Below are 8,794 nucleotides of genomic sequence, written 5' to 3'. Positions count from 1 at the left end.
TGCAAGAAGCCAAGTTGCAGGGAACCAGGCAGAGGGCCTTCTCGGTAGTGGCACCCACCCTATGGAACGCCCTCCCACCAGATGTCAAAGAGAAGAACAATTACCAGACTTTTAGAAGACATCTGAAGGCAGCCCTATTTGGGAAAGCTTTTAATGTTTGACAGACTATTGTATTTTAATATTTTGTTGGAAGCCACCCAGAGTGGCTGGGGAAACCCAGCCAGATGGGCAGGGTATAAATAAATTATTATTATTATTATTATTATTATTATTATTATTATTATTATTATTTATTTCCAGGGCTTGTCCCACCATACCAGTGTGACAGAGAGCTGAAGGAAGAGGCAAGATCACCGTCATATATGTGTTTTGTATTACAGCTTACATTTCCAACCTTTTTCCCCAAAAAATTTAAAATGATTCATTTTTTTAAAAAGTTGTACATAGGCTTTGACCAGTAGGCTACTTCTTCTGTCAGCCCCCACTTCTTGTACCTTTTCCTGACACTTGAGGATTTCCTACATGTTGTCTGAAGTGCAGCATGGAATGTATTCCTCTCAGGTGCCCAACCTGTGTACTTTGTTGTTGTTTTAAAGAAAGCAACCCTCACACCCGTTCCCTCCTTAGAGATCACACCTTCCTATGCTGCAGCGAAAATGTGTGTTACCACTAGGTAGCTCTGAGAACCACTAGGGGAAACCAAATCCCATAGCTTATCACCCTTCCAGGGTATTCATTCCAAATCCAGACTTTGCAAGCATCTGCTGAAAACTCACCCTGGTGGTCATTTGTTTATTAATCACAACTGCATAATTACATGCAACAGGAAACTTTATTATTTGCCGTAAGCTGAAAGCACATATGAAGTTCACAACCCTGAGAGGTTGTGGTCGACTATGCAACATCCTCCCAGACATCTTCCAATGTATGAAAGCTGTTGTGATGTTGCACAATTTTCACAGGAGCAAATCACTTGCAGGCACTGTGACCTGTAAGATGTAAATCCTAGTTGTATATGGAGATGTGAAGGATACGTAAACTTATTCATTGAGAAGGAAGGGAACTTGTCAATAGGAGAGTACTAGTATGAGGCCTTCCTAATGGGCATCAAAGAACTTTATGGCTCTGCTCCATCTCTAGTCATAGCTCTGGATGTGGATTCCTACACAGTCATCATAGTGGGTCTCACATTAAGAATCCACATCAGGTCACCCAAGGAATTCATTTGCTTCATTGGGGTGTGTGTCTGAAGAGTGTTATGGTTATGCTCTTCTTGTTTAAGGTTTTCAGTAGATGGAAATGTTGAAGCTGTAAGCGGCTTCCAGTCTTACGAAGAACCGCTCTGCTTAGTGTTTGGCAACAGTTCCATGAAACTTAAAGTTGCTTTTGAACTCCTGACAAGACAAACGTTCCCATGAGTTATTCTTGTAATGCAGCTTCTAGTCATCTTATGCTTCTCTCCCCCTTTCTCAGGGTTTTTCAGATTTGCACCTAACATTTCCAAAATCCTGGTCTTGGGTAAAACAACAGATAAAGTCTATAACAGTATCCTTACTTTAGAGCAGTGTTGCTTCATAATGGAGAGTTAAGAAAATCAGTCCATTATGTTACATAGCTGTGGGATTTTCTTGATGGTTTTCCTACAGAGTATTAACAAGATATGCTTTTGGTGCATCTGGAAAGTATAGATCTCTTTTCATTCATTTGAGTTTATTTGCATAATGGTGGCTTGCACAGGTTGAGTCTTGGGTTACAACCCTTAAATTCTTCTCTAGAGCAATCCAGTGAATGTTAATTGAGGCTATTCTGGAAGAAGTAGGTATGAGGATTACAGTCTTGATTTCTACACACATTTTTTTGTGCTCACCTGAAGATGATACTGTCCTTCAAGGCCTACACTCAAGGGCAATATACAAAATGTTTCTACTGGAGAATTGCACTCCTTCAAGATAGTGACAGAGTTAGATGTTAACACATCTCACGTCTAAAAATTCAACTTTTCCAGGTTTTGACTGGAAAGGAAGGAAGGAAGCTGATTACAGAGTAAGTCCTGTAAATGTTATCCAGGGAAGATAAGCTACTGCACATTCAGGAAATAACAGTTTGATCAGCCCTTTGCAATAACTTGACTCTGTGGATCTCCATAAATGATGTACAAACAAAGAATGAGATTGTTTATGTGGTGGGGCCACGGGGCGTGGGCGGTCTTGGCAGGGGAAAGACACCTGTATATTACATTAGCAGCATTGTGTACAAAAATGTCATTTTGGCACACAGAATCTAATATAACTTTTAAAATAAGGATGATTTGATATTTTATGGAATCAACTTCATATTGCTGTAATGTATGTATGAAAAGATGGTGGTTCCTTAACTGTTGAAACAAGTATATAAAATCTAAAACTGTCTGCGAGTATGATGACAAAACAGTATATGTGTGACAGTATTAGTTTCTGACTTTGGTGTCTTAACAGAACAATTTTTAATTTAAAAACTATTAAATTACTTTTAAGAACAAGATAGAAGTTGAGTGTTGAGTCCTTGTGCCGAGTTAAAACACTATATAAGAAAGACTTGCCCTCTCAGATTGGCTTTTCATTATGCTGAAAGATGCCTACATATATACAGCTGTTCCTGAAGGTTGGGGAGCATCTGGCAACAGGTGTAGGCCAAAACTGGTCCAGAGCCTAAAGATGCTTTCCGAGACAGCAGTCACTTGCAGTGCAGGGGTTTCTCATGATGGACAACTGCACGTCACAGCTCTTGACAGTGGGTTACATCAGGTAGTGATTATTGGCATTGGAACAAGTATATCCCTGCTCTCCTCTGTGAAATTTTGGAGCTTGTGGTTTAAGGCCAAGCTGGACATGGGATTAAGTGCATCTTTGCATTTAACATGCATGTTATTTTAAAATGTAAATTGATAGTTAACAGATATGCAGGGGGCAAGGAGGAAGACTTTAACCCTCTTGCTCTTCTGCCAAGATCCTAATTAAAATTGGGGCCTGCTCCAGTCTGACTTGCCCCCACCCCAAGCCAATGGACACACAGTTTGTGCTGTGGGGAGGAAGAAGCAGTATTAGAAACAAATATATAAAATGCATAGTGCTGCTCTGCATGACAAGGAACAGCTAGTGCGTACTAATGTTGGAATGGTGCTTGTGCTGAATATTGGATATCCACAGGGGACAGGGCGAATATGTGTGGAAGCGGGGAGGACAGTAATGCAGGTTGCCAATGCCCATCCTGGCTTCAAAATAGTCAGGAAGTGGTCCTCTGATAGCATAGAGGCTTGTGGAAGGAGGAGCAGGGCAGAGTTCTCCCGTGAACTATTTGCAAGGCTGGTTTCTGCAACGGAGCAATCCAAATGAGTGAGCTAATTCCACGGGCGAAGCTGACGCACCCTGCAAAAGAATGTTCGCAGCATCCATTGCAAAATGCACTTCCTATTATTCATTGCCATCTGAACTTTCCCATCCGAATCACAAAACCTGTGTTCACAGCTTGCTGCATAACAGCCCCATCTCTGAGAAGGATCGCTCAGATTTGCTCATGCTAGCAAAGAGGTGCAGCCTAGTTCTGCAAAAAGACCATGTCTGACCAGGGACCTAGGTGAGCAAAAGCATGTTATACTACATAACTGGATGGGGAACTGCACATAGAAATAATGCTGGTTGTGTGTGGTTCCTCATTTTCCAGTGGCTGAGGCTGCATGCGTTGAGAACCTTCAGAAAGCTGCAGTTACACCTACATGTGTTCATGAAAGAAACTGCCCTACCAGTCACAGCACAAAGCATGCTTTGGCGCTAGCCACATCAATGCCCAGAGAATGAAAGCACATGCCCCACTTCTACTGCAGAAGCTAAGGAGGTTTGTTGATAGGAGACCACCCGGGAACCATTTGGAAGCTGCTGTGAGCTCCTTGGTGATAGGACAGGGTATAACAAGAATGTTGTTGCTTAGTCGTGTCCGACTCTTTGTGACCCCATGGACCAGAGCACGCCAGGCACTCCTGTCTTCTACTGCCTCCCACAGTACATGGTCAAACTCATGTAGGTAGCTTCGAGAACACTGTCCAACCATGCCTCTCTTCCCATCGGAGCTGCCCCAATCCCATTCCTACTTGCGTGCAAGCAGGAGGGGGTGAGGATCCCTCAGCTAGGAAGGGAGGCTTCCCAATGCCTAACTGAGAGATCCCTTGCCCCCTCCTGCTTGCATGCAAGCTCTGATAGGCAGCGTGAAGCCTCCCTTCACAGCTGAGAGATCCCCGCCCCACTCCTGCTTTCATGTAAGTAGGAGTTGGGAGGCTGCTCCAATAGGCAACATGAAGCCTCCCTTCACAGTTTAGTTGCCGGGGTCAGGGAAGGTGGAGGCAGCCCAGAAGTTGCATCTTAGAGTCTCTGCACCACCATCATATGGGGACTTCCCAGCAGCTCCTGGGAGCCAACTGCTCCAGGCTGCTGAGACTGCCGCTGCTGCATTTCCCAGGGACATTAGGTGAAATCCGGGGACATTCCGAGGATGGAATTTGTCCGGGGACTTATTTTCAAATCCAGGGACTGTCCCTGGGAAACGGGACATCTGTTAACCCTAAACTATACAGCATTTGCTTTTGTGTGACTTTGCTTGTCATTTACCTCTACCCGGTGGTAAATTTGGTGTATTGCATTTATTTGAAGCAACTGAATATCATGCTGAAGCATATCCAACACCTTGGCAGATCTGCTTGCCTTCACTTCCTGCCCTGCTGGTATGTGAACAGCAGTGTTAAATCTATTGCTGGGGGGCAGTGTGCTGTCATGCATAGTTCACATACAAGTCACTGAGGCACATGTTCCCGCTTCCCCTGCGTAGCAGCTTTTTGCGAACCTGGTCAGGGATGTAGATTAGCATTTAATCTGGCTTCTACTCCTATTTAAATAGCCGTGCTTGGATTGAGATCCAAGCAATCTTAAAGACTGCTGCATGGTTTACTTATTAAACACCCTACAATGAAATATTATACTGGAAGAGAATGTAATTGGGGAGGTCCATAGCTCAGGGGTCAAGGTTTGCACGCAAGGGTCTCTAGGTAGGACTGGCCTGAAAGCGTCCCAACCATTTAGTGTCAACAATACTGAAGTAGGTGGACCAGTGGTGTGGCTTGAAGCAGCTTCCTATGTAATTTTTTTTTTTAAAGTCATTTTTGTCTTCCTTGTGTTAGACAGATCCATTTTGGGGGAAATGCACCTGAAGAACAAAGTTACATGGAGATGACAAGAGATGATATTCTAGAGTGGGGTTGGATATTTTAGTGTCCCCGTCCCCCCAAGTAATTGCTGGACTAAAGCTGCCATCATTCCTGACCATTGGCTATGTTGGCTGATGGGAGGTTGGAGTTCAGCTACATCTCAAGACCAGCTCATTGGTTATCTATGGGGTACATCTAAGAATTCTTAAATGGCTCAAAGGTGAACTCTTTAAAAAATATGTAGCTGGTCATCACCCATTAGTGAAAGTAGGCAATATAATGCCTTATTTTATTTTTAAAAAGAAACGCAGAGGGGAGCTGGGAAATAAGCCTTGGCTATGCTGGTGAAAAGCGTAATATAGAGAAACAAGTCTGGCTGAGCAAGAACCAGCTTCTCCTCTGAAAAGGGAAGTCCTTTTAAACTTCTTTCAGAGTGTCATTCAAACACATGGAAAGGGCTTTGTGGTAAGTATTAGATATCAGGACTTTTCCCACAACAGAGGGAAGTAAGCAACATGGGCCTCAAGGCTCTCTGTTTGGATGGGTGCTGTTTATCTTGCTCATAAAATTATTTGCAGTCAGGGATGACAGAATATGACCATGTTTTCAGGCAACACTAGATGATTCAGGATGGTGAAAAGCAAGGTGGAATGCAAGTGCCCCAAAGGCAATCTTGCCACACTGGGGAAATGAGAAACGAAGTGGCACATGTGGTATAAGTACCGTATTTTTCGCTCTATAAGACGCACCAGACCACAAGACGCACCTAGTTTTTGGAGGAGGAAAACAAGAAAAAAAATATTCTGAATCCCAGAAGCCAGAACAGCAAGAGGGATCGCTGAGCAGTGAAAGCAGCAATCCCTCTTGCTGTTCTGGCTTCTGGGATAGCTGCGCAGCCTGCATTCACTCCATAAGACGCACACACATTTCCCCTTACTTTTTAGGAGGGAAAAAGTGAGTCTTATAGAGCAAAAATATGGTAACTGCCCAACAGCCTTTGTTCCTGGTGCCCTCCAGATGTTTTGGACCAAAACTCCCATCAGCCCCAGCGAGGATGGACTAAGACTTGGGTTCAAACCCTTTGGCTGATCACCATTCCTAGGTCCAACCTACCTCACAGGGTTGTTGTGAAGATAAAATAGAATGGGGGAGAGAGAGCCTTGAACTCCTTACAGGAAAGGTGGGGTACAACTGTATAGATAAATATGAGAGGTACACAAGAATTTGGGCCTCTTACAGCCCACAAGCTCTCTAATTCCTATCCAACTGTACCACCCATGCTCTGTCCAAGGCCACCCCAGTCCTAAAAGAAGATCTTCCACATCTGTGATCTCTCCTTCCAGATCAATCATGTAGCAAGGCATTATGCATGCTAATCAGTGTGCGCTACAAGCAAAGACCAGAAAAAACAAGTTGTGCCATGCCAAAGATGCCCACAGAACAGCTGTGGATGACTGTAGCAAGCATACCATGGAGAGCAAAGAAAGCATTCTTTCATCGCCCGCTATTTTTCTTCGTGCTCTCTGAGCATTCCTGTACACACACATGCTGAAACGCATAACCTTCCATGGCTTTGGGAAAGACAGGAAAAACTCAGAGCCTTAGCCCTTCTCTTGATTAGAATTTGCTTTCTGCCTAGTGCATAAGTACTCAGAAGTGGCTTGTGCAAGTGTGCATCCATCCTGTGCTTCCAGATTGCCATCAGTAGGCTGGAGCTGAAGAGGCTGCTTCGTTTGCCAGCAATCACTGCTCTGTGGGATGGCTAAAAATAACCAGATGGGCCTGTGTGTGCAATGCAGACTCTATGGTTGCAGGGCAAAGGTCTCAGGGTCCTGCAAAGGGCAGTGATACTGTCAGATCATGCTTGCCCAAGCTGTCCAATAATGGTATTGGAAGTGCTTCACCACCAGCTTCTTTTCTGTCCACCATGGACAGCTTTTTTAGATCTCCACAAACACAAGATAATCCCCAAGCGTCCTGCTGGAGCTGCCCCGAGACCTCCGGGTATAGGGTGGTATTTCAAGAAACAATAAAAAATAATGTGTATAGCAATGAAAACTGACCCACCCACCCATCATCAGCATCCTGGTACACAAGGAGAAGCTCAAGCCAATTCCTAGTTCCTTCTCAGGGGTTCCTACCATATTCATTCACAGAGGCAGTTTTTAAAGAGATTTATTCCATCAATGAATAAATGAATGTAACTGGGGTTTGAATGGTGGATCACCATAAAGCAGAGGCCCAGAGCACCAGTAATTGTAGCCTGTCAGCTGCTATAGATTGATGCCCCATCCAGAAGTCAACTTGTGTGCAACATACATCCATGTGATGTGCCGGTCCCTATCAGCCAGACTGGAAACTAGAACAGACAATATACTTCAGAAATAAAAAGAAAAATTTGACAATCTTGCATGCAAAAAGAATTAAGGCAGAGCAAAGTTGTAGAGCATTTGCTTTGCATGCAAAAGCCCGCCAGGATCAATCCCTGTTTTCTCCTGGTATTGCTGGAAGAGAACCCTGGAGAACCCAGCTGTCAGTCAGTGTAGGCCAGGTGTGGGGGAACCTTTGCCCCTCCAAAGGACTATGCTTGCTAGGACTGATAGGAGTTGTAGTTCAGCAAAGGTTCTCCTCTGCTGGACTGAGCTAGATGGACAAATGGCCTGACTACTGTATGAAGTAGCCTCCTGTTTCTAAAGCTGGGGGAAGTAAATCAGAACCTCCAGATTAAAACACATAAATACATAATAACCATCACATCTTGAAAGGGATAGGGGGTAGGGTTGTGGCACCTTAAAGATATATTGTGGCATAATGCCACAAAAGTAAGTCCTGCTACCTTCAGAGGTCTTTAAAAGGTAAAGGTACCCCAGACCATTAGGTCCAGACGTGGCCAACTCTGGGGTTGCAGTGCTCATCTCACTTTATTGGCCGGGGGAACCGGAGTACAGCTTCCGGGTCATGTGGCCAGCATGACCAAGCCGCTTCTGGCAAACCAGAGCAGCGTACGGAAACGCCGTTTACCTTCCCGTTGGAGCGGTACCTATTTATCTACTTGCACTTTGATGTGCTTTCGAACTGCTAGGTTGCCAGGAGCAGGGACGGAGCAACGGGAGCTCTTTAGTCCCTGGTAAATTCATTGCCGGCCAAGGTAGAAATCCTACACATACTTACCAGGCGGTAAACCACACCGAAAGCAGGGGGGCTTACTTGTGAGAAAACATATACAGGATTGCGCTGTAATATGTTTGTCTCCAAGTTGTCCAAAACCTCTTTCAGCTGCAACTCGGCTGGCGGTCTACTTGCTTTGCCGATAGAGAAAAGCGCTAAAGCAAAGGACGCAGCCTCAAAGGTTGAGATTATTATTATCAGCTTCCATCTCCGGCGGGATCCAGGTGACGCCGCAGTTTGCCTTATACCTACCTGATCGCAGCGCAGGAGCGGTTACCCGTCTAAGCTCAGTTCCCACCGCGCCCAAGCTCCGGGCGAAATGAATGGATACATGTTGCGCCTAAGAACTTACGAGAGGCAGAAACTGCTACAGCCGCCGAAATCCTCCCCCTCTTC

The 8,794-nt window shown here is 44.8% G+C and overlaps 1 long non-coding RNA gene across 1 annotated transcript; it reads right to left on the bottom strand.

Annotated features, from left to right (window-relative positions):
• Window positions 1–7,390: 7,390 nt before the first annotated feature.
• Window positions 7,391–8,738, bottom strand: LOC310709293. The gene is made up of 2 exons (XR_014527448.1): window positions 8,651–8,738; window positions 7,391–7,589 (listed from the first exon to the last, which is right to left on the bottom strand). It is a non-coding gene; the product is annotated as an uncharacterized lncRNA (long non-coding RNA).
• Window positions 8,739–8,794: the final 56 nt, after the last annotated feature.

Source organism: Podarcis liolepis, assembly GCF_965112155.1.
Source record: "Podarcis liolepis genome assembly, chromosome: 6".
Classification (NCBI taxonomy): Eukaryota; Metazoa; Chordata; class Lepidosauria; order Squamata; family Lacertidae; genus Podarcis; species Podarcis liolepis.
The sequence above is the reverse complement of the archived record's forward strand: the minus strand, read 5'-3'. Positions and strand labels throughout refer to the sequence as shown.